Source organism: Catharus ustulatus, chromosome 6 (genome assembly GCF_009819885.2).
Source record: "Catharus ustulatus isolate bCatUst1 chromosome 6, bCatUst1.pri.v2, whole genome shotgun sequence".
NCBI classification, from domain to species: Eukaryota; Metazoa; Chordata; class Aves; order Passeriformes; family Turdidae; genus Catharus; species Catharus ustulatus.
Window position 1 is genome coordinate 54,593,784 of NC_046226.1, and position 24,215 is coordinate 54,617,998.

The 24,215-nt window shown below is 53.8% G+C and overlaps 1 protein-coding gene across 3 annotated transcripts in view; it reads right to left on the reverse strand.

Annotated features, from left to right (window-relative positions):
* Nucleotides 1-17,566, reverse strand: part of DAGLA (diacylglycerol lipase alpha) — a 66,254-nt gene extending 48,688 nt beyond the window's left edge. The window contains exons 1-5 of one of the 3 annotated variants that reach the window (XM_033061992.2): nt 17,409-17,566; nt 16,210-16,370; nt 10,232-10,419; nt 7,576-7,845; nt 6,600-6,777 (exon numbers count right to left, since the gene is read on the reverse strand). The gene's annotated coding sequence lies outside the window, so the exon portion shown is untranslated. Of the gene's footprint in view, nt 1-2,881; nt 3,021-5,350; nt 5,393-6,599; nt 6,778-7,575; nt 7,846-10,231; nt 10,420-16,209; nt 16,371-17,408 lie in introns of those variants that run through there. The other 2 variants (XM_033061995.1, XM_033061993.2) reach the window with 2 other exon arrangements.
* Nucleotides 17,567-24,215: the final 6,649 nt, after the last annotated feature.

A 24,215-nucleotide genomic window follows, 5' to 3' on the forward strand; every position in this document is an offset into this window, starting at 1 on the left:
TACCCATTCCTGAGCATTTTCTGCAGCTTCCTACGTGCTTCCCACTTCCCAAACCGCCTCTCCTCATTCCTCCTCCCTCATCCAAGGGGAACACAAAGTCAGAGCAAGGCCCCAGAGAATCCTGAAATTCTCCTTGCCAGCTGGGATTTCATAAGGCAATAAGTGACATGCAACGAATCTCTTTATCTTAGGCTCTTTCAGGCCTTGGAACAACCATGGATAACACTGGATTTGGGGATGTGCTCATTTCCTACTGAGTTAAATTCAGTTATGGCACTGGAGGTGTTCAAGTGAGCTCAGGGAGAAAACACGATCCCTTTAAGGGCCAAAAGATTCTTTTCCAAAAGCAAGACATTGATCCAGGAATAGCCATGAAATTTAGATGGGAGAAAGGTTTTCCAGACAAAGCAGCCTGTGGCTTCCTGCAGAAGTTTTTACACCACAATTCCACACAGGGAAAGGGAATTTTGCCCCTGGATTTATCAGTGAATTTTGAGGAAACCTATAATCCTTCCAGTTTTGGAACATGGGTGCCTCTTTTTCCACTGGAAAATAAGGGAAAACTGACAAAGGTAGAGGGAAGAGCAATCCCACAGAGCACAGAATCTCTCCAGGAAATTCTCCCTTATTCCCTACTCTATCCAGGGAAGAAAACGAGCAGCACAAATCACAGATCCTTGCTTTTATGGGAAGTTTTTCTCCTTTCCCTGACAGGGCATATGTTTTCCCCTCTCCAAGGAAAAATCCAGTTCATCCCTGAATGCTCTCATTGAGGGAAATGCTGGTTGTCATTAGCGGATGCTCCGGCGCCATGGAGATGCTGACAAACAACTGAATCAGCCGGAAAAAACCCGGAGTCACAAAAAGGGGAATGTGCTTCCAGAGGTTAAACATGGCCCAGAGGTAAATGAAGAACATTTATGGATATCACCAAGAAATAGGGTGCCCAGGGAAGCTGTGGATCTATGGAAGTGTCCAAGACCAGGCTGAATGGGGCTTGGAGTAACCTGGGATGGTGGGTGAGCTTTACGGCCCAAACCATTCCAGGATTCTAATCATGGGATTCAAGCAGAGCAGGATACACTTTTTTCAGGACAATGCCTGGCTGAGATGATGGAAACTCTCAAGCAGCACCTGCCTTGTTCTGATTTTCTGGGAGGAGAAACAGTTCATTTCCCACGGGAGACAACAGCACCAATTTGCAGGATCATTTAGCAGACCCAAAGGGAAAAGCCAAGCCTCCAGAGGCTCCCAGTTTGGAGCTGAAATCCATATTCCAAAAATACATCCAGGCTGTGTCAACACCAGGGATCTGGGCTGCAAAGACAAGTCATGACAGAATAATAAATTTCATCCCAAAGGATGCACTGCTGTGGAAATTCCAACTTCCAGCAGATATGGAGCAGCAGGAGACATCCAAATGGGAACCTTCCAGGGAAGAAAAGCACCTTTCAGTGAAGAAAGGGCTGAATTCCACCACAACCTCTCCATTTTTCTATTTACTGCACTGAACTGTAATAGGAATGTCCTGAATTTTCCTGTTTCTTCCCATTATCCAGTTCAAATGTTTTAAGGTGGTCTGAGGGATTCAGCATTTTATTCCAAAAGAACAAGGGTAAGGATTCTGTCCTGTAGCCTGCCTGGATCTAAACTCAGGATCACTCAGGTATGTGGTGATAATAAAACCTCCAGGCCAAGAAATCCCAAGGAAACATGTTCCAGAGGAAAAAAAAAACATGGAAAATGCTCATTTAAGGTGGTATTCCCATATTTACTGACAGCTATGAGTGAGTTGCACTGGGATATTTGTCACTGACTCCCGATGAAATGGCAAGTGAAAAGCACCAGGAAAACTTGGAACTGAAGGCTCTAAATTACATCTTGTACCCTGTTTTCAGGGGAAAACTCCTATTGAGCTCAAAGCCATCCCTGAGGAACCCACTTGTTTTAATTCCACACCAAGGGAACACACAGGGACCAAAATCTCAGCTGGAAGGGAATGAAAAGCCAGGAATTTTCAGGCTATTCCACAGATCTTTGAAGAGGAGCTCAGAAGGCTCCTCAAAGAGAGGGAGAAATGCCAATAGATGGGGCAGGATGAGGATTTTCAGGGATCCGCTGGAGCACAAGGGTAGTCAAGGAAGGATTTAAGTTAAAGAAGAAATTCCTGGATTAGGAACTCGGGACAGAATTCCTGAGAGTTTCTGCCTGCCATGCAGATTTCCAGCTCCTGCTGCAAGGAAGAGGAAAATAATCCAAAGATTTCTTATTTCATCTTTTCAAACTGATCCAGAGGTAAGGGATTCATGTGCCTTCCACTGGAAGGAGGGGAGAAAAAAAAAAGAAAAGGAAGAAGGAATGCCTGAAGGTACAGGGCACATTTTTTCCTAAAACTCTGTGGGAATTACATCCTGTATCCAAAATCCCTGCTAGGGTCCAGCAGCATTTTTGTCCATATTTCAGAGCAAAATATTCCTCAGCAGAAAAAACTTTTCAATTCCTTAGCAAAACCTGGAAAACCATTCTAATTTCTTCCATTTTCAAAGTTCCAAGCTGGGCAGGTGCTGCACCTGGCAAATTTTCAAGGATTTCTTTTTTCCCTGATTTCTCCTTAAAAATCCACACAATAATGTATAGAAACACACCTAAATGAACAACATCATGTATGGAAAAACAAAATTATCAGCTCCAACTGGCCTGAAGTGAAGAGCCTGACTCTCATCTATCCCAGCAGGAATAAACATCCTAGTGCTCTCCACAGATCCCACAAAAGTCCATTTGTCACACTTCCTGTGGCACAAAGGCCACTTTCATCCGCTACCAGCTCCCAAAAAACTCCAGCCCTGCAGCTCCAAGAGCAGATTAAAATGGTTTCACTCACCCCATCTCAAATGCTGCGTCTTTAACCAGAAATTCCTCAAACTCCAGGGCTCAATCCAGCTCAGGATGTTCTTATTCATCAGCTGGATCACTGCTGGGAGCAGAGGGGGAAGTAAGGGTCATTTATTTGGGAAAGATGGAATGGGAGGGCAGGAAGAAGGGTGCAGGTTCCCCAGAATAAAGCTGCATGTTTTAGGGGAGGTAAAAGGTTGAATCCCCCTCCAAAAAAAGCCTTCAGACAGGACAGGGATGTTTGGGACAGAAGAGAATTCCTGCTGGTTTAGTCCAAGGAAGTTTCATAAATGACAGCCAGGCCTGGGAACGACTGGAAGCTTCTCCAAACTCTTCTCCATTCAAAGCTGAGCAGTATCCTGAGCTTTACACCCTCCAGTTTGAACTTTCCTCCCTACATCCTTCCAGCCGCCTGGAAAAGACCCCCAAAAACCAGGATTACGCCACTTTAAGGGAAAATTTCTAAGGCACACAAGCCTTAAATCCTGATTTTGCAAATCCATACAATGATACAGCAGCTCAGAAATCCAAGTGACCTCATTTGGAGCAGCCAGCTCCCAATTAATTAACTTCCAAGGGGAGGGAGAGCACAAGGAACAAGACTGAGATTCCCACACAAAGTCCAAAAAAAAACCAAAACCAAACAACCCAAGCAGGGGAAGGTTTTTTTGGTTGCTGTAATTGTTTGCCTAGTGAATTTTAGCAAAGTTTCCAAAATGTAGGATTCCCCCCCCCCACATTTTTGGTCATTGGGAGGAGCATTTTCACCCTTCTCACTTTCCCTCCTGGCACAGCATTTCCCTTAAATCCCATCATTGCACAACTGCTCCTTCCCAGCCCTCTGGAAAGGGAACGGGTGGGACACAGCCCAGAGAAGTTCCCCTTTCTCACCGCCCTTTTCCCAGCAACCACAGAGCTGCCAGGGATTTACAGCATTCCCCATCTCCAGGATTCAGGTCTGGCTGTTCAGATAGCGGGCAAAAAGTGCCCAGTGCCTTAATTTAAACTGGAATTTAGGTCAAATCTGGATTTTTTTTTTTTAGGTCACTACCTGCAGTACTTAGTCCATACCCTTAAATCGTTGATTTTGACCCTCTGGAGTAAAATTTTGGAAAGCAGAGCTGCCAACTCCCAAATTACTGATTTAAAGTCCCATTTTAAGGGAGAATTTTATCCTGCTCCTTGCTGAAGGATCTGGGCTGCAGAAATTCCAGGTTGTTTGTATCATTTACCACCTAACAGATGCTTTTCCAAGTCTCTTGTCCCTGTTGGGCATTCTCGACCCCCTCAGCCATTCCCAGTCCAAGCTGGCACTGCTGGAATTTCACCAGCACCTTTAAGACCCCCATGTAACTTTTATGGCCCTGAAAACCAACACCTGGCTAAAACAAACACCTTTCCCCAGCTCAGGTTTCCCACATAGAAAGCTTTTTCCAGCAGTGTCCACAGGATACACATTTCAGCCACGCTAACGCCAGAGTCACGGAGAGTCCGAAGCTTTCCAAGAGCCACTTCCCACAATTTCATTATCTCCCATTTAAGAACACTCAGCCTGACCACAAAAACTCGGATGCTTCGCCCTGTCCAGCCAGGAGGATGCAGCAACTCATTCCCACTAAGTTTCATCCAGGGAGGGGATTAATATTCCCGCCTTGGAATACTCCTTTCCTTTAAAACCGCTCCCCAGAGTTTTGCTGTTTTCATGTCCCAGGGTTACATATCCCACCTTTGGGGACCACTGTGTGATTTCCCACCTGGAGCAGGTTCTGAGGACCACGGCAATCCCCATTCCCATATTCCCAGTGCCAACTGAAGCCTATCCCAAATACACCAGCAGGTACTAATTCCCAGAATTGGGCACAGCGGGAATTCTGGCTGAGCAGCCTGGCAGCATCCCAGCTCCAAGACCTCGGAGCGACATCTCCCTTACTTTTTATAAGGATATATCACCACTTCTGCAGCTGCCCGCCATCCTAAATTTGGGAATTTTACGGCCACGGCTCAGCATCCGCCCGCGTTGCTCAAGTCAGGTACCATTCCCTGCGGGAAGTAATAAAACCTGGGAGGAAGAATCCCTGTGTCACACCCACACCGCAGCCTCTCCTCCCTGGACATCCAGCAGCACCGCTCCCGCCTCCCTCCGCAGGATCCCGGATCCCCAACGACGGGATCACCTTCACGCCTCGCACCTGCCCGGGCCGGGATGGCGGCGTTCCAGAGGCGCAGGTGGAACCCCACCACTTCCCGCGGGCCGCAGCCACATGGAGCGGGGCCCTCCCGGCGGGAACGCCGCGCTTCCAGCGGGATCCGGACCCCGGGGCGGCCACGGGCCTGCGCCCGAGCGGGGCGGGGGGCGGCGGGCGCACCCCCGGCCCTGCCAGCGCCCTCCCGGCTCCCCCGCACCTGCCGCCGCAGCGCCGGCCCCCGCTGCCGCGCCATTCCCATCGCCGTCCCTCACCTCGCTCCCGCTGCCGCCGCCTCGGGAGCGCCGCGGCCGCCGCCGCCGCCTCCTCCATGCCGGGGGCCCTGCGGCCCCCGATTCTCCAACGCCGCCTCCGCCCTGCCGGGGCCGCCCCCGCCTCGCCGGGGCCGCCCACTGCGTCAACTGCGTAACGGCCGCTACGCAACCTGCGGTCGCCACGGCAACGAGGGGTGCGGGACGCGGCGGCGCCGCCTGGTGGCGGCCGGCGGTAGCGCCACGGGGCGGGGCAGTCCCGGGCCGGCCGCGGATTCCAGCGAGGAATTCTCCCTGGGATCCGGGCAGGCTCCACCTGCTGCGGGCAGAGGCCGGTGAGCACTTTCCCTACCGATATTATCGCGGAAAGGTCGCACTAGAGTCACGGAAGGATCTCACAATTCCCTTGGAAAAGACCTCCAGGACCACCAAGTCCAAGCTGTGACAATTCCCACCCAGCCATTCCTTAAACACCTCTGGGGATGGGGACTCCACCACCTCCCTGGGCAGCCCCTTCCAGTCTCAGCACCCTTTCCATGAAGAAATTCCTTCTGGTGTCCGATCTGAACTTCCCGTGACACAAGTTCAAGCCATTTCCTCTTGTCCCACACCTTGTTCCCCTGGGAGCACAGCCCGGCTCCAATCTGCCTCCCCCCACAATAAAAGGGATATTGGGAAGAAATTGGTCAGGCCCTGGAATGGATTTTCACTGGGGAAGCTGCCCCATCCCTGGAAGAGTCCCAGGCCAGGCTGGACCAGCATTGGAGCAACCTGGGACAGTGGAAGGTGTCCCATGGCAGGGACTGGAATGGGATGAGCTTTAAGGTCCCTTCCAACCAATCATCATCTTCACAAAAAAAAAAAAAAAAGACCCTTTCAAGGATGGACACACCACAGCCACCATCCCTCCTGGGAGGAAGGACAGCAATTCCCTTTGAACACGGCAGCTGCCATCATCCAAGGACACAACTTAGATGCTCCTACAGAAAAAGAAAAAAGCGCTGAAAAATAGAAAAAAAAATCTGTCCCAGAAAAGCTGATCCAGCAGGGAATAGCAGCACAACCTCGTCTGCCCAATCCTCCTTAAAGCAAGTGGAGCAGCCTTCAAATGGTCTGCTGGGTGATATCACCGTACCTGGGAAATAAAACAGCCTGACAGGGGTGGAAAAACATTCAGGAAAGGCTTTGAAGCTCCAGAATTCATTTGTGCCGAGGCCTTTGTATCCCGTTCAGGCAGAAAAATCCCACTCACGCTCATTCCGAGTCCCTTTATCTTCCCAGACAGGTGCAAAGTGGCTCCGGTTTGAATGAGAAGCTGCTGCCAAATTTAGCGTCCCGACAAATCGTTTCATCCAGCCCACGGCACTTCCAAGGTCTCCCTTCGGCAGGATCTGCTCCTGGCTGGGCAGGCACACCTGGAAGTCCAAAACCTGGAGCAGACAGAGGGAAGAAGCTCAGGAGGGCTGGAAATTACTCATTTATTCAGGAAAATATAATTGGAAGCTGTCTGAGGCTTTCCAAGGGGTGGGATAGAGCACATCCCAGCCCAGATCCTGCCAATTAATGGGCACAAGGCAATTAATCCGATACAGCTCAGGATTTCTGAGCTCCAGCAGCTCCAGCTGCCCATCTCCAGCCTGGCTCCACCGAACTGCAAGGGTCAGATTGCCCAGCTCCAACATCAGGATTCATCCCAGTGATCCCCAGGGCTCCGTTCCCTGACCCCTGTACAGCACTGACACCATTTACAGGCAATTTCAGAATGCTTTGGATAAACTGGATGCCTTAATGTTCCCTGAAGCATTAAGGGAAGGATTAATACCCTCAGAAATCCCATTTTTTCCCTGCTGTCATGACACGGAGGGCGGGTGGCGAAGCATTTAAAGGAATTAAGGAATTAATTTGAGCTTGTCACAAAAGATGTGATGTTTGCATGGATCTGTCCCCACCTCCAACCTCCTGGGGAAAATCCATTCATTTGAGCTTCCCAACCTGTGGGAAAGGGTTGAGTCTGGGTTTAAAAGCCTGGGGCAACAGCATGGAGATGTGTACACATTCCTGGGAATCCTACACCTTCAGAGGGATGTAAAGGAGAGTTAGAGCATCCCAACATCCATCAGCTGGGTTATCCCTGTGGATGCACTGTCTCCTCTGGGGAATCACCATCCATTTCACAAGCAAACCTCCAAAAGCCCCACTGGCTTAAGGAATTGCTACTCTTTGCTCACCTCTGGATGAATCTGTGCTCTTTGTGCAGGAATGACCCAGGAATGGGAGGGAAAGGGAATTCTGTGGTGTTCTTCCAGCTGGAGAATCGTTCCTCAACACATGGGTATGGCATGGGGCTGTTCCACACCACAGCCTTGGAATTGTCCATGTCAGCTCCCAGGAAAAGTCCAGACCACTGTAGGCAGACTTGGAGCTCTGGAGATCCCTGGAATGTGCCAGGAAGGATTCAACCAGCAAAAAACCCATCCAGCTCCGCTGATCCCGGTGTCCTGAAAAAAGGCCAACAAATTCCAGGGTTAAGGATTCTCCTAAACCTAAAAGCAAAACAAACCCCTCCCCCAGGGAATTTGGACAAGGAACAAGGCTCCAGGAATAGCTGGGAACATGGGAAGCTTTTCATTATTATTCAGTTTGTTGTCGTTGCCACCGCCCCCAGGCACAGCACATCCAATCCCGCTGCTCCGAAATCCTGCTCCTGTTGGGCTTCCAGTCGGAGCCAGACGCTCTGTTACTCCCAGGGTAATGAGCCCCTCTCCTCCTCCATCCCAACCCTGCCAATTTCCTTCAGCTGCTCCATTAGGATTACAATAAATCATAGGGAAATAGCGTGAACAAGGCTGGGAGTGCAACAGTCTCCCCGGTGCAGGGATTCCGACATCCAGATTATCCAAACTACCTCCTCTCTCCTCAATCCCTGCAAACACCAGGCTGGGCTCCATCACCCCTGGAGCAAGCACAGGCTGTTCCAGCTGGCTGAATTCCAAGGGATGACAGCAACAAGTGTCTGGGGAAGGTGTTTTTGTCGTTCTCAAAGGGGACAGGCCACCAGGGAAAGGCGGACAACAGCATTATACCAACATTCCCTCCAGCAGCTCACCCACTGTCTCTCACTCTCTATGGAATATCAGTTAGTGAGGAATTGAGGTTGGAAAAGCCCTCCAAGATCACTGAGTCCAACTGCTCCAAGGCCACCACTAACCTGTGTCCCCAAGTGCCACATCCATGCGGGTTTTAAATCTCTCCAGGGATTTAAATTGAAATCTCTCCATGCTTGACAACCCTTTCCATGAAGGAGCTTTCCTCTATACCCAATCTAAGCCTTCCCTGGCACAAGCTGAAGCTGCTCCCTCTGTGCAGCCGACTGCAATTCCACATGAAATTCCCACCAATCCACACAGCTGCCAACCAGAATTTGGGAAAAAACCACAGCAACAGGCATCCCTGTCCCCCATTCCCTTGTCACCAAGCAGGAAGTGCCTGTGCTTGCTTCCATCCCTGTGGTGGCTGCGCCTTCCCAGCCCTGCCTCCCTCCCTTCCCAGCGTGATTCCCGCCCGCGACTCTCTGGAGCCATCAGCTTCCATCACCTCCTACCGAAGCGCTGCTAATCCAGTGTCTCCCGACTGTTCCTGCTCCCCAAATCCTTCATTATCCCAGCAGATGCCCCCTGAAACCTGCTCTTCCAAGATGCCCCCAAGCCAGCACCTGCTGGCTCGACCCTCCTTGTCATTCCCAGCCCCTGGGAAGCTCCCAAGGCAGGGATGAGCAGCTGGCAGTGTCCCCCCCAGCAGGAGCAGCTGCTGCAGCTCTGCAGAGAAACAGCATCACTCAAACCTTAACTAAAAATCATTCCCTAATGGAGAGGCTTGTTCCGGATGCTTGTTCCCCTCCTTGGCTTTCCGTGGCTCCTCCAGCAGCAGGAAGGGATTTGTCAGGCTGCTGTCCCACTCCTGAGCCTGAATCCGTAAAAAACAGATAGTTCAGAGGGGAGATATCCTAGTCAGAGCCAAACCTAGGGAGAACTGATCCAGGGATAAGCTGGAAGCCCAAATTCAGGCTCGGGCAGGAATTGGCAAACTTCTGTCAGGCACCTGAAGGGATCAGACATGAAATTCTGGAATAGTTTGGGTTGGAAGGGGCCCTAGAGATTATCCCATTCCACTCCCTGCTGTGGGCAGGGACACCTCCCGCTATCCCAGATTGCTCCAAGGCTTGTCCAACCTAGTCTTGAACACTTCCAGAGATGGGGCAGCCACAGCTTGTCTGGAAAATCCATTTTGGTGCCTCACTACCCTCAAAGGGAAAAATTTTCTTCCATAAATTCCCAAAGTGTGGGCAGCACCAGGCCGCACTGCAGATAGGAAGGGCAGAGCAAGGCTGGCACATTCCCAGCTCCTTCCCTCAGGGACAGCTCTTCCCATTCCCACCTGCACAGGCTGGTGACCTGTCCTTCCTTAGGAATCGCCTTTCCAGCCCCCAAGTGGGATCCCTCCCTTTTCCAAGGGGTTCCCACACCGTGGGCTCACTCTTGGCAGTAGTAAACACACCCGTGCACACAGGGATGGGTTTGACTCCACAGAAAAAGCTTGGAAAGGATTTCTCCCCCAGGTTGCATCCTGGAATTCGGCACAGCCCTCGCTGCTCACGATTCCAAGCACAAACTCCTCTTTCCAGCTGCTTTACTAAATTGGTGCCAGATCTAACTCTGGAAGCCAAGCCTCGGAGACTTGCTATCAATCCCGCCAGCACTTCCCCCTCCCAAGGACATTATCCAGCATTATCCAAACTGTGGCTTCTCAGCCCAGAAATTTCTCCCTGGGAAGGAGCCATTGCCATAGAAAAGGACCATTAAATAACAGTTCACTGGGGTTTCTCACCAGTGCTCAGCAAAGCTCAGGGCATCTTCCTGCCTGGCAGCTCCAGGTGGCTTTTCCTTTGGGAAAAAGGAGAGGATAAAGCAGTGCTCCAGGCTGTCGGGATATTTGCCAGCATCCACCATGCTCCCCCTTGGACAAACACATCTTTCCAAAGCTTTTCCACCTCAGGTTGTAAAAGCCTTGTTGTTCTGCAGGGAATTAAAAAAAAAAAAGTGGAAATGAATCCTAAAGGCTTTGAGGGGAGGAAAATGCAAACCCCCGAGCTCCCCTGAGTCACAGGACTGCGTTTGCAGCACTGGCAGCCGCTGGAATTCCCGGCTCCATCCCAGCCCTGCCTAATCCAGGTGCAATAAAAACGTGTCATTTTCCTTATCTGCTTCACCCCCTCCAAAATTCCTTCGTGTTATTCCTCCTCTCCACCCACCTTTCGAATGCCCTTGGCTCCATCCTCCCTCAGGAGGAGAGCTCCAGCCCAGGAATGAATCAGGATTTTAGCAGGAGCTTTAGGGATGTGGGATGCCTTCACCCCCACAAGCAGGAGCGCTGGCCTTTTCCCAGGGCTCCGTGGCATGAACACAACTTCCCTGGCCAAGGTGCCAAACCACAGGAATTTACCCGGAGGATGAGCTGCTTCCCTGTTCCCAGGAGCCTGCTCACCTCCTGTGATGGGAATGGCTGTGGCAGGACAGGAAAATTTACGGATCAGCTGTGTTGTTCCTGTCAGTGCTCCAGGGAAGCAGCCTCGGAGAGCTCTCCCTCACCAGGCAGCACCTGCAGCCTCCCAGGCTCTCTGGGAAGCCTGGAATGCTGCTGTCGGATGTGGGCACAGCACAGAGGATGCGGATGCTCCATGGAGGATTCGATCCCTCCCCGCAGGCCGTGTCTCTGAGCATCAGTTGGATGAGACTGGAGAGCAGCAGCTGGAGCCCAGGCACTTGGATAATTTCATTAGGTCAAATCCTTCCCTCCTCTGCTTCCTCAGGATCCTGCTCATGCTTCTGGAGGCAGCTGGACTGAACCAGGAGGTTTCCCATTAAGGATTCCATCCTGGCTCCGCTCCTGGCTCCTTTCCCGCTCCTCACACCAGGCTGCAGAGCCATTCCCCACTTCTCCCGGACCTCAAAGCCTTGTCTAACCCACTTGGCTTCGTCCCAGCTCTGAACTGCCAGAGGGAGAAGCTCAGCTCTCACCAGGAGACACCGCTGCCTGTGGAGATCCCATATCCTAAATTGTGGCACAGCTCCTCCACAAAGTCCAGGCAGAGGCCTTGGGATCACATCTCAGCAGGCAGACAAGACAGGGACTTCTGAGCAAAGCAGAGGTTGGAGACCAATAACTGGGAATAATTATCCTAAGGAGAAGTTCTCAGCTCCCTTCTGTACAAGTCCGTGAAATACAGCAGGGAATTTTATCTCAACCCAGAGAAGAGAGGGCTCAGGACCTTCTCCCTCTCCATGACTCCCTGATGGGAGGGTGGAGCCTGGTAGGGATCAGACTCTTCTCCCACAGAGCAAAGGACAAGCCTCAAATTGCCTCAGGGGAATTTCTCTTTGGATATTAGGGAAAATTAAATCAGGCTGCCCAGGGCAGCGTGGAGTCCCCATTCCTGGAGGGATTTAAAAGCTGAGTGGATGTGGCATTTGGGGACATGGATTAAGAGTGTTCATGGCAGAGCTGGGTGCCTGAACTCAATCTTGGAGGTCTTTTCCAGCCTGAACAATTCCTGAAGGAGAGGAACTGGAAAAGATCAGGCTGGAAAGAAAAAAAAACGCAGGCAGGAATGTGAGCAAACAGCCCCTGCCCAAGCTTTGTCCAAGGATTCCTGAGAGAAGAGCATGCTCTGATGTCAGGACTCTGTGCCACAGTGACAGGAGATGGGAATGATCCAGAGAGGCAAAAAGGGAAGCGAGAGGGGGTCTGCCAGGCAGGATCTGCCTCAGACACTTAATGAAGGAGAAAAGGACGGATGGTTGCTAAGGGAAATGGGACAGATGGCTGGCACCAGGAACTTGCTGACTCTCGGAGACTCCAAACTCTTTTTTTGGGAAGTGGCAGGGCTGAGCAGGCAGACACACGGCGGCCAAGCCCAGATGACCACTTCCCCCTTCCCCCCCGCTCCGAGTGTCAGGACGGATCACGTCGGAGCAGAAAAGGTCACGGAGGCAGCGGGAGCCAAGGCGCATTTGCGCTTCTGCCCATCACCAGCGCTCCCCCCGCCATCCCTTCACCTTCCCCTCGTCCAGAGGCCACCGGCACCATCCCACGGGCAAATCCCAGCAGGCCCCAGGACAGCGGCTGGGCAAAGTGGCCTTCCCAGAAAGGGAGGACGGCAGGATGCTGGCTCTGGAGCTGCTGTCTGTGAAATCTCATGGCTCCTGGACATGCTGTCTCCCAGATCCGTTTACACCTCTCCCTGACATTTAAAACCATCTGAGCCTCTTGGCTTCTGCTGCTGTCATCCCTGTGCCAGGGCTTTTCTGGCTCTAAAAAAAAAAAAAAAGGCTGGGATTTGATTTCCCAGCAAACACAGCCCTCCCAACAGGTCTCCAACTGCTGTGGCAGGGCAAGGGAAAAAGGGGAGAGGGTGGGAATCGTTGCTGCCATGGGGATGGGAGACATGCCAAGAGTCTGTCAAATCCTGATGGCCACAAACAAGGCTCTGAAAGCAGGAGCTGGGAAGAAAAGAGGGGAAAGAATCCCCTGGCAGTGAAGGCGGTGGAGCTCTGAAGCTGAGGCACGCAGCTCTGTGCAGCTCCAGGCTGGGATTTGAGGGATCCAATGGGAAGAGCAGCAGGATTGGGGAACCTCTGCCCACCTCAACCACTGCCACATCCATGGGCATAAAATGGAGGGACAGAGAAGGAAACACCTGAAAGGTCTCCGGGAGAGTTGGAGAGGGACTCTGGACAAAGGATGGAGAGACAGGACAAAAGGAATGGCTTCCCACTGCCAGAGGGCAGGGATAGACAGAACACTGGGAAGAAATTCTTCACTGTAAGGGGGGTGAGGCACTAATGGATTTCCCAGAGGAGCTGTGGCTGCCCTGTCCCTGGAAGTGTCCAATGCCAGGTTGGCTGGGGTTTGAAGCAACCTGGGATAGTGGAAGATGTTCCTGCCCTTCCAACCCAAACTGTTAAAGGATTCTCTGAAGGGAAACTCCAGAACCAACAGTTATGTCTCCCCCATCCCAACTATTCCCAGGCACCTTTTGGATTGAAATCACCCCAAAAAGTCCATGAGGAGCTGCAGATCCCAAAATTCAGTGACCAAGAGCCTACAAGGAACCTTCTCCCGGCACTCATTCCCAGCAATCCCACATCCCACACAAACTGGGGGAAGTCCTGAGCAGCAAGGACAGGCTCATCCATTCCCTGGGATTTCTCTGCTCCTGCTGCCAAGAGGAGGAGGAATTTACTCCGGCCACCTTGGCACTGCAGGGCTCCAGCCACAGAGCACCTCCACAGCCCTGCCAGGAGTGGCCAGTGCTATGGAAAACATGGAAATCCCTGGATACTACAGAATCCTAGGATCACAGAGCAGTTAGGCTTGGAAGGGACCTTGAAAATGAACTCCAACTCTCTGCCATGGGCAAGGACACCTTCCACAATCCCAGTTTGCTCCTGGCCCTGTTCAACCTGGCCTTGAGCCCTTCCAGGGGTGGAGCAGCCACAGTTCCTCTGGGAAATACTACAAGGCAGTTGATGGTCCACAGAAGGATGGAAGGACACTGGTCATGTCACCATCACCTCTGGATTTCCCTTGGGCCACCAGAGATTCCCAGAAAGGGAAGAAGATAAGGAGAAGTGCCAGTGCCAGCTGGGAGCTGCTTTTCCAGCCCATTCCGCTGGCTGTGTGGGCAGCTCCATCTTGGAGCCACATTCCAAGGAGTTGCTCGGAGCAGCAGCTCACAGATTCTGTGCCAAGCTGCCACTGGCTGCTGTTGAGAGAAGCCCACACAAACAAACAGATGCCTAGAAAAGCCAGGAGGATGTGGAATACAGCAGCGTGGATGGGCTGTCCCAAGGCTGGCTGCTCTCCAGCTTGTCCCTCCCGGTGATTCCAGTATTTGGAGATGTCACCAAGCACAGGTTGTCCCAATCCCTCAGAGCAACAGGGAGTTCTCCAGGGGGGTCAGATCCCCTCTTCTTTGCCAGCAGCTCCAATTCAATTCCCACACAGTGGGAATGCCCAGGACACTGACACTGAATATCTCCCAGGAACACAATTGCTTTAGGACTCAAAGGAAATATTCCAGGAGAGCCTGATCCCACAGACATGGACAAAACTAAACACAGACCCTAAAACACCCAAGGATGCTCTCCAAACCTTTAAACCCTTTGCTTTCCTCTGCATCCACAAGGAATTCCATGCCCTCTGTTCCTCCTGCCAGGTGCTGATGAGGATCCCCCTTTCTGGGGGAGGAGGGCCAAGGATTTGTGCCGTGTCCACCCCTGGCAGGCACAGGGCCAGGGACATGCTGGCATTCCAGATGTCCGGCTGCCCCGGCACAGTGACTCCGGCTGCGCCAGGATTGTCCTGCAAATGAGCCCGGCAAGACACAAAGAGCCTGATTTCCCAAATTAAGCTGCTGGAATTACTCATCCCAAAATCAGCAGCATCAGCTGCTCACGGTGACACCAATTACACGCAGTCACTGCCTGGTGCTGCTTCCCTGTCATCCCAGCACATCCCTACTACAGGCACTCCCAAGGCATGGAGCAGTGGAAGGTCAAGCAGGAATTATTTGAAACCAGAAAAGGTGGATTTAGATGGGATGTTGGGAAGAAATCCTTCCCTGTAAGGGCCACAGGTTGCCCAGAGAAGCTGTGGCTGCCCCATCCCTGGAAGTGTTCCAGGACAGCTTGGATCGGGCTTGGAACAAGTGGAAGGAGATGATCTTTCAAGTCCCTTCCCACCTAAAACATTCAGGAATTCTCCCAGCAAAAGCACCACCAACTGGGGACATAGAACAGGCACGAGGTGACAGGAGAAGCTGGGAGAACTCCAGCTCTCCCCACTGCTGGACAGGGTGAGGACACTCCTTGGAGCCCCTCGGAGCAGTCACTGATCAGGGGGAGGCAGGGCTGGAGCAGGCAGCTCCAGGGAATCACATCACAGTAGCAGAGCAGAGCTTTGCAGGAGTCTCTCCTTGAAATGATTTTGCTGGATCACCAGCCTGGTTTTCAGGGACACTGACTCATCCTCAGGAGTGCTCTTGCTGCCGGTAGCGCTTCGGATCAGGCAGCAATTCCTGACACACCTCCCAGCTAAGGATGAACATCCCTGAATCTCCCAGCTGGATTCTTCTCCTTGACAGAGGCCAACTGGGATACCCAGAGTCAGGGAATCCTGGAGTGGTTTGGGTTGGAAGGGAAATTAAAGCCTGTCCAGTGCCACCCTCTACCATGGGCAGGGACATCTTCCACTATCCCAGGCTGCTCCAAGCCCCATCCAGTCTGGCCATGGACACTTCCAGGGATGGGGCAGCTACAACTTCTCTGGGAAATCCATTCCAGAGTCTCACCACCCCCCAGGGAAAGATTTCTTCCCAAAATCCAACCTATACAGGTACTCTAGTTTTGGAAGACATTTCCCCTTGTCTTGTCACTCCAAAATCCCTCTCCAGCTCTTGGAGACACTTTAGGCACTGGAAGGGGTTCTGTGGCCCCCCTTGAGCCTTCCCTTCTTCAGGCTGGATTCCCCCAGCTCTCCCAGCCTGTGTCCATCCCTCTGGCATCTCCATGGCCTCCTCTGGCCTCTCTCCAGCAGCTCCACATCCTTCTCATAGGGAGGCACCCAGAGCTGAACACAGCGCTGCAGGTGGGACCTCACCAGAGACGACAGAGGGGGAAAATCCCCTCCCTGAACCTGCTGGCCATGCCAGGGAAAAATTTATGTGGGAAAAAAATTGAACAAAAATCCTCAGGTCCACCCCCAGGGCCCCCCTGTGCTCCAGATAGAATCCAGAAGTAACTCACCCCCTTCCTTCTTCAGCACTTCCAGTGGCTTCTGAGCCCACGTGCATCTCACTGGCACAACAGGGAGCTCACCAGGACTTCCAAAGGAGCAGCAGCTCTCCCTTAATTCCCCTTTTATCCCATCACTCCTCTGCTCCAGCTGTGAGGTTGATGGCCAGCACCTGTGGTGAGCAGGGACGGGAAAACAGGAAAAGCTTTTACCAAGAGCAGACCCCCAAAATCTCAGGAATTAAAAGTGTTTTGGGAGCCTCCCAATGTTTCTGGCATGTCCATCCAAACCTGGCAATGCCATGCCTTCCACCTCCTCAGTTTCCACAGGATAATGGGTCCATCCATCTTTCCCTCCCACTCAGGGGTGTCCGAATCCCCTTCCCGATTTCTGCGCCCCAGCCCTGCGTAGGTGCAGCTTCAGAGGCTCTAATGAGGGAGCTCATTTACTGTGACCTAAATATTCCCTGTGCTCTGCTCATCTGCCTCAGCACCTCCATAATCCATGGAATATGAGTGGCATTTCAGCAGGGGAAGAGGGTCAGCATCTCCCCATCCCAGGGTTTTCCCAGCCATCCCTGCTCCCTGCACGATCCCCCTGTCTGGGGCAGCCCCATATTCTCCTCCTTCCCACATCCCTTTTTCCCTCTGGGAAGTAATTCCAAGAGAAAGAGGGGCTGGGACAGCTGGCAGACCCCCATCCCACTGCCCAGCCATGCTCCAGGAGCGGGACAATCCCACCAGGGCGTTTCCTCCCTGTGGAAACCACGGCGAGCAAGGGGTGGCTGCAGTAGAATATTCCAGCACAACCAAGCTCCCTTCCTGCTTTTCCAAGGCTGTTTCCCTCGGGAATTCACAGCTAATTTAGCCAGAGGTCGGGCTCCCTGGGCCTGGGCTGAGAGAGGATGCAAATGGGACAGGTTGCTATAAAAAGCCACCAGCAGCTGCTTTTTTTGGAAGTCAGGTATTGATTTTTCCTTGTGGAGCTCTGACTGGAGGGCACAGCATGGAACGGGGTGGGAACCACTCACAGAGCTGGGAGTGATCCCAATGGTGGCACATCCCACTTGGATCAGGTGCAAAAGGTCATGAGCCAAGCACTACCCCACCACTGGCTCCCAAAATGACCCCAGTGCTGCACCTGCTCCCTCCTTTCCAGACATCCCTGTGACAGGCCCTGCCCCCTAAAACGGATTCCTGGATATTCCCACCTCTTTAGGGACATCTCCCATGGAGGAGCAGCAAGCTGCTGGGCTGGGGACATGGTGCAATCCATTTGACCATCCATGGAAAGCTCTCTGGAAGCACAGCTGCAGCTGCCCTGAGGGTCCTGGATGTTCCCATTCCTCCTCTCTCCCTCTCATTTTTAATACCTTTGCCAGCAAAAGGAAAAATAAAGGAATTGCTGCTCACAGCAGAAGTGATTTTCCACTCCCGCCTCTCTCCCACACTTGGATCAGCCAGGACCGTGGCCTGAAATCACATTCCATGCATTAGCATCAAACCTTCCCAGAATCCCCCCATCCCGGTGGCGCTCCGGTTTTTCCGGGATGGTTGCTGGCTCTGTGCGGGGAGTGGTCCCATGGCAGGAGAGCCGGGATGCGTCCCCGTCCTATCCCAGCTGGTTGCGGGGACAGGGAGATTCATTCCATCCCGGAATTCCCGCCGCCCCGTGTTTCCCGGGATGCTGGGACCCTCGGCCCGGCCCGTGCCCCGGGGCTCTCTCGTGTATCCCGGGCCTCTTCCGGTAGTTCTCCCCGGGAGCCACGAGGAGGAGCTTTCAGACCGCACCGCCGCATCCCGGGGCTCTCGGCGCATCCCACTCCATCCCGCTCCATCCCGTTCCATCCCGCTCCATCCTGCTGCATCCCAGTGCTCCCACTCTTCCCAGACATCCCAGTGCTCCTGGAGCATCCCTGTATCCCCAGGGACCCAGTACCAGTCCATCCCGATGCTCCCAGTGCATTCCAGTGCTCCTTCTGTTCCCAGAACTCCCAGTTCTCCTGGAGCATCCCTCTCATGGATCTTCATGCTCCTAGGGCATCCTAGTGCTCCCAGTAAATCCCTGTGTTCCCAGGGCTCTCCATGTTCCTGGTACATCCCAAAGTTCCTGGTGCATTCCAGTGCTCCCACCATTCCCAGTGCTCATGGTGCTCCCGATGTGTCCTGGTGCTCTTCCCAGGAATCCTGATGTTTCCAGTGCATCCCAACAGTCCTGCCTCTCCCAGTGCTCCCATCCCAGCACATCCCACTGCTCCTGGTGCCATTGGTTCCCCTTGGTCCTTCGCACTCATTCCCAGAGCTGCATTCCAGGGATTCCATTCCCCAGCTCCATTCTCCCAACTCTCCTCCATCCCCACATCTCCTCCCTGTGGAAAACCACTCAGGAAGGACTGGATTCAGAATGGCATTGTACCAGAGTTTTCCAGAAGCTGCTCCAGCTCCTGCTTCATGCTGCTGCCCTGGGGCTTCCACGTGGATGGCTCCTGAGTGCTGGGATAGTGGCCTATCCCATTATTTCCCACTCCTCATCCCATCTTATTCCTTCCCATCCTTTCCCTTCCCATCCCACCCCATATCCCATCCAGAGTCTTGGCACGAGGGAAGCGGGAGCATGTCCAAGATGGGCGCCCACATTCCCGCTCCTGTCCAGCCCCAACCATCACACCCCTTCGTGGGATTTGCACTTGCAGCTCCTCCAGGATGGATCCCCATCCCATTCCCGCTGGCAGCCAGGTTGTTGGATCCTCCCTGGCACCGCCACGGAGCCGTTCTAAATCCGGCACACGGGATTGGGGTGGGAGGATTTGCGTCAGCCGGTGACACTCGGCTGAGGAGGGGGATCCCGGCGGGATGAATCACACGGGGAGGAGTTCCCCAGAGCAGAATGGGGCCCAGAAGGGATGGGATACTCGGGATGAGAGTGGAAGGAAGAGGAGCCTTTCCTGTTCCTGGAGGAGAGTCAGGCTGGGACTGTGGGATGTCCCATCCTCACGCCGCAGCCCCCTGGGATGGGGAGATTCCCTGGAACCCAGCAGGGCTGAACTCAGCATCAGTGCTTCCCTCTGCACTTCCTAATCAGAATAACTTGCCCTGGGTGTGTTCCTGCTGGACACGAGGGAGTGGGGGCTCATCCACACTTGAAACCCCAAAACATCAGCAGGGGATGGGGAAATCCTGCTTGGGGCCCCTCAGATGGGCACAGACATCCCATCCCATCCCACCCCATCCCATCCCATCCCATTCCATTCCATTCCATCCCATCCCATCCCTCTCCCACTCCCCTGGGAAGGATTCCCTCCAAGTGTGGGCAGAGGTCACCAAAGAGGGCAAGATCCAGCCGAGCCCAGTTAAGTGCTGGCACTGTCCCAGTTCATCCCATCTGAGCCTGAAGTGCCTCCATGCACGGAGAATTCCCTGTGGGAGAACAGGAAATCACAAATTCTCCCGCTAGTCTAATCCCTCCCAATGTCCTCCTCCAGCTCTTGTCTCCATTTCCCAATAAAATCCCTATCACACATCAAGGGACACACCCCAGCCACAGGGATGGCTCTGCAGCCTCTGGAATATCAAGACCTCCCTCTCCTTCCCAGCTCTTGGAGAGGAATCAGGAAGAGCGACAGGCATTGCTGGAGCACTGCAAGTCCTCATCCAGGCAATGAAATGGTCCATTCCCAAAATACCCACAAGGATCACACATCCAGGCAAGGCAGCAGGTGCTCGACAGCGCTGGCAGGATCCTGCTGCCTTCCAAATCCTTTTTGGAAATTCAGACAGCCTGCTGCACCATGGAACGGCTCCATCTCTATGTGGGAATAACGGGTAGGGGCAGGAGAGCGGGTTCATCATCCCGGTGCTCCCTGCCGAGGCAGGAATTGCTTTCCCGCACTGCGCTGGAGCATCGGGAAGCCCATCTGGCACTCTCCGTGCCAGGAGCCGGGAATTTGTGGAGCGTGCCGGAGGTGGCCGGTGCCGGGCATCTGCTCCCAGCCTCAGGGAACGCGGGAGCGGGAGGGGACCGGCAGCGGTGCGTGACTCCGGAGCTGCGGGCTGCTGGAGGCGTGCAGGGAGCTGATAGTCCCAACATCTGTCAGCAGCTGGCACGGAGCCGGAGCCAGAGCCAGAGCTGGAGCTCTCCCTATCCAACACAGCATTCCTGGGATGGCTGCTGGGTTTGGGTCAGGGCTGAGAGCTGTGGACTCAGTATGGAGCAGAACCAGTCTTATCCAGTGTCCTTTTCCCACTGCAGGACACAAATCCTCCCATCCCACTAAATCGGGTACCAGAGGCTCTGGTGATGGTGTTGAGGAGGGATCACATGGGGTTGGGATTGCTGTGTCCCATCTTCCTCGCGGAGAGGATGGGGTGAAGTTTCTGTTGCCCTGTGAGGTTGTGAAAGGCCTTGGCACGGGCTGCCCAGAGAAGCTGTGGCTGCCTGATCCCTTGAAGTGTTCCAGGACAGCTTGGATTGGGCTTGGAGCAAGTGAAGGTGTCCCTGCCCATGGCAGGCACCTGGAATGAGATGAGGTTTAAGACCCTTTCCACCCCAGTCATTCCAGAATTCCATGGCCTTCAGCTGTGCTGCTCACACTGGGAATCTGGCCCCTTCCCAAGCAGCTGAAGATCCCAGAAACCCGGAATGGTTGAGGTTGGAAGCCACCTTAACATTCATCTCTGTTCCTGATTACATGGGAGCTGTTAGAGGGGTTTGGCACAAGCTGTTCCCAACAATCCTTGGCCATTAAATCCCTCCTCCCAGCCATTAAGTGCCTCCACAAGCAGCTGTTTATCTCCAGGCCGGGATGTCAGGTGGATTCCCACCTTGGCTCTTCCCATCTCTGGCATGGGATCAGCCTCCTTCCTCCCTGCTTCTGCTACCCCTCCATTCCTGCCTTTGTGCATCTATTACAGGCAGGTGCTGGAGTTTTTTCCAGCTGGCTCTCCTGGACTTTGCTCTGGCACCTGTGGCAGGACGGAGATGTTTGGATAACAAGCGAATCCAGCAGCGCTGGCCATGGATCATCACCCCTGTGCCATTGCCTTCCTGCTTTCCTCCACCCCTGGTTTGGCATGAATTCCCAACATTCATGGTTTTCCCAGAGTCCTTTGAGCAGCCAGACAGAGTTTTTTGGGATATTCAAGCAGCATTTACCCCATCTCCCTGCCCAGCCCAAGCTGGTGAAGATCTGTGGGATTTTCTCCAAGCTGCCAGGTTTTGGTACCCACTGGATGGGGATTGGGCATGGCTGTGTCTTGGCATCTGTAGGATCCCATTCCCAGATGGGATTTATTCTGCAGCCTTTTCTTCTCCAGGCTATTTCTGTCTACCCTGCTGCTGCCTTCAGAGGGAAAATCCAGGCCTGAAAGGAGGGTTCACCCCAAAATGTGTCTGGAGAGGCAACAAGTCCGAGGTGGCTGAGCAAAGATTCCCAGGTGTGGGAGAAGTCCCTGGAGCTGCTGGTGAGGGCAATAGGTGCAACAGGAATGTCTCTCTCCAGCCCTTTCCTGTCGGATTTGCAAGCAGATCCTATCTCTATCCGATTTTTCCTGATCCCACTGACCTCATCCCTGCCCTCACAGGCATAGGAATCAAAATTGCTCGTCATCCATCCATCCATCCATCCATCCATCCACCCAATGCAGGAACGATTTATCCCTAATTGTACAGTGACTCGGCCTTTCCATCCCCCTCCAAAAAAAAAAAAAAAAAACAGAAAACCAAAAAAACAAACCCAGAGAGGCACTTTAGGAACTCCTGAGGAGCCGGAGAGCTCGGCTAATAGGGGTCACCGCTCATTACGGAGCCGTGCTCCGCAAATTATCCGACATCAGGATGTGGAGAGCGGTGGTTTCAGATGCGCTGAGAGCTCCTGGTCCATGTTGGCAGTGCCAGAGCACTTTGGAATGGGCAGGAAAAGGGCAGTGCCTGCGCTGTTCTTTCCCTGGCCAGAGTGTCCAAGGGCAGCTTCTTCCAGCTCTGCCTTTCCAAGGCATCGACCGCCGGCGCTCATGAAAAAAAGATGATCCAAGGCCGGCACTGAAGGGCTGGGAAAGCAGCCGGTGGGAGGATGGGGTTCAACAGGATTTGGAGCAGTGGGGGAACAACTCCTGGGCAGTGTCCCAGCCTGGCTCTTCCCCTGGCAGCACTTGGAATGAAGAGTGGCATCATCCAGATACCCTGTGTCACCATTCCCAGCATTCCGGGTGCTGGGAGCATCAATCACTCCCAAACCCCTTCCTGACTGGTTCTGGCCTTCCCAGTCAGGATCCAAAGGCACAGTGGGGACTCTGGGAGTCGGGCCCTGCTGAGTCAGGGCAGCGGGGCTGGAACGACTCCATCGATCGAAACCTGATCCCAAATTGGCTGCGGAGAAGGACCCCGGTAGGACCCGGCTTTGAGCTGCCAGGAAGGACAAACCCTCCTGTCTCCGCAGGATTTTGGGAGGCAGGATCCATGTATCCCTAGCCCAAACCCACTGCAGAGTCTCCTGATTCTACATGAGGTTCTCCTGCATCCCGTGGCTGCCGCGGGCTCGGAGCCAGCAGGAAGGATCCGAGCCCTGTGGCGCAGTCTCGGATCCTGTCTCACCTGCCGAGCAGCTGCTCCCAGGGGCAAAGTCCGCGCCGCGACCTTCAGCCTCCACCTGCCGCCTTTCCCGGCTTTCCTCGCAGCTTTCTGGGCACCCTGGTGATGCTGGAGGGCCCAGAGCTTTCCTCCCTGTTCCAACAGCCAGGCCATCCCTGTGGAGCCAGGTACCACCCTAACACTGGGAAAGCAGCTGCCTCCAGGATGGCAGAGAGCTCAGCCGCAAGGATTCATAGCCAAAATTATCCCAAAAAGACAAGGAGTATTGGGAGGCTGAGGTTTATAGACACCTCAAACTGGACCATGTGGCACCGTGGAGTAGGGATGAGGTGGCAGGAGGACAGGGAATATGTGACATCTCCCATGGCCACCCACCCTGGCTCATATCTCTCCATCCCCAGCATTTCACATGAATTATTATCCATGTTCCTGGATCCAAATCTTTCGTTCTTTTCATATTTTTCTGCCTGGTAGAGGAGCAGGAATAAATTCCTTGGATGGAGACCACAGCTCCAGGGCTGGATGGGTGATCTCCCAGCTATGTGCTGGAGCATCCCAAGCTCTCCACCCAGATTCCTGGTGGCTTCAAGCTCTACCTGGAAGACCCTAAAAATCCCAACGTGCCTTTTCTGCAAGCCACCACACCCTGGCCCCACTCAGGGACATGCTGGCGTGCTACGGGCATGGAAAACTCCAGCAGCTCCAAAGCGCTGGAGTCACGCAGAGCAAACAGGGAGGATGTGCCCAGGGCAAATAGAGCCGGCCACAGCGGGAATGTCCCTTGGAGCCGCTGGCAAATGTGGCGCCGAGCCGCTCTGCCACACGACGGATGCTCCCTCCGTAATTAAAATATCCAGAGGATACTCAGTCGCCACGGGGATAATTATTCAGTGAGGGAGGCATGGCTGGGGTTCTGTTGCATTCCCCGCTTCCCACTGCCTCCACGGGTGGGCTTCCAGGCTTCCCTGCGGATCCACAGCCCGCGGAACCGCCGCTCTGCTCATCCACGGGCCAGCGAGCTTGTCCATCATTTATCCACTCATGGAATAACACACGGGAGGATGAGCATCGCTCGGGAGCCAATCTCCGCCGCTCCCCTTCCCGTGCCTCCCCCCGGGGGCCTCTCCCGGGATGCGCACCGGGAGCCGCCCGGGGCAGCTCTGCGGATCCCGCCCGGCCGCCGGACCGGTTCTGCCCCGCGCTGTGTTTGCACAGAGAAGGCAAACACGGCCCTGCTTCCGCAGCGCCGGGAGCGGCGGAGCGGGAATAGGGAGCGATGGGAACAATGGGAGCAGCAGCCGGGTGCCGCTGCCGGCTCATTAACATCTTTATTAGCTGTGACAAGCGCCGGGTCACCGCCCGCTCATGTCCGACTTGAGGAATAGTTCGCTTCCTAACCCCCTGTAATTGCTCCCGTTAGGCTCCGAAAATT